Genomic DNA, 1,516 nt, shown 5'->3' with positions numbered 1-1,516 from the left:
TACTATTATTATTGTTGTTGTTGTTGATTATTATTATTATTTCTGCATGTTAGAACAAATGCCATTAATAATAATAAATATTATTGCTACATGTATGCAATGAGTGGGATCCCATCCGTCCATAAAACACAATATTAGGAAATAATTTTTAAATATAAAATGGTAAACATATAACATGTTTTTCTGAAATGCTTTATTAGTCTGTTTGCTTTACCAATTACCACCCATTCACACTGAAGAAGTCATGAATGCCAACCAACATGCTTGCAGTTCAATGTCTTGCTCAAGGACACTGAAGTTGTCCATGGCGCCAGCCGCCAAGAAGAGCGGGCATCAGACCATTTGGTTCCATTTCTATACCGTCAGAGTTCTGGATTAATAGTGAAATATCCAGACTGTTACTCACAGAGTTGCCTCATTCACGAGCCTTTTTGTTTCATAATTACTCAGAGAGTAAGTAAAAAATGCATTCTGTGCATTTGAGTAAAAAAAAAAGAAGTCAAGTCATCATTTCAGACCTCAGTCTGTGGTCTCTAGTCATTCCACAGGAATGATGATTGGTCCACAGAGCCTGACAGAGGATCTGATACGTTTATCCACATCCTCTTTGACTATAAAATGAATTGCAGTTTTATGGCGGAAAGTGAAAGCAGTCATTCACAAAGACTGGCTTTTGGAGACTGGTGTCAGATTTTGAATGGGAAGTGAACTACAAGTTACAGGATTTGTCTTTTTTAATTTATACTTGATTAGATTATTTTTTATCAAAGTTGTTTTTGTTGGTAAATCATACAATCTCAGCTATCAACAGGCACGGGTGTCATTTGGGGTCTAAAGCCCTATTCATAGTCCAGATTTAGGTGAAGAGGTGGCAACCTTTTCGGTGGTCACCTCATTTTAGGGGCTGGCAATTGCCAACCCCTGGCCTATAGTGTTCATTGTCTCCACCAGGCCGAAGGCATGGGGAGAGAGTATGTTTTGCACTCCGTCCGTGTGTGTGAGTCCGTGTGTCCGTGTGTCTGTCCGTCCGTCTGTGTACAGCTAATCTCCGGCACCGTTAACCGTTAAAATTTTGCACACACACTCCCTGGATGCCAACGATGAACCTCTGCCCCAAATTTTCCAGAACGGCCTGTTATAGCGCCACCAGGAGGCCGAATTTTTCAAATCATGAACGCAGCGTGCAATTTACGTGAAATCTTTCACAGACTTTTCTACTAGGCTGAGGAATATGTCCCACCCTTTTCACATTGGCATGTTATAGCGCCACCAACAGGTGGATTTTTGAAAAACATATTTTTGGAACAAAATGCCTCAAATCATCCAATTGCCATCCAAGGCGTGAGAAGAAATGGCACGCTTTTCACATTTGGCCTATTATAGCGCCGCCAGGAGGCCACAACCTGACCTGCCCTGGTGGAGACCTGTGGCCCGAGGGGCACTTTTTCTAGTTTAACCTCAAATTCAGTCATTTTATGCATATTGTCCCCAACTCTGAACATCTTTTTTGCAGATT

Source organism: Electrona antarctica, assembly GCF_951216825.1.
Source record: "Electrona antarctica genome assembly, chromosome: 23".
In the NCBI taxonomy this organism is placed as follows: domain Eukaryota; kingdom Metazoa; phylum Chordata; class Actinopteri; order Myctophiformes; family Myctophidae; genus Electrona; species Electrona antarctica.
This window is presented reverse-complemented; position numbering follows the sequence as displayed.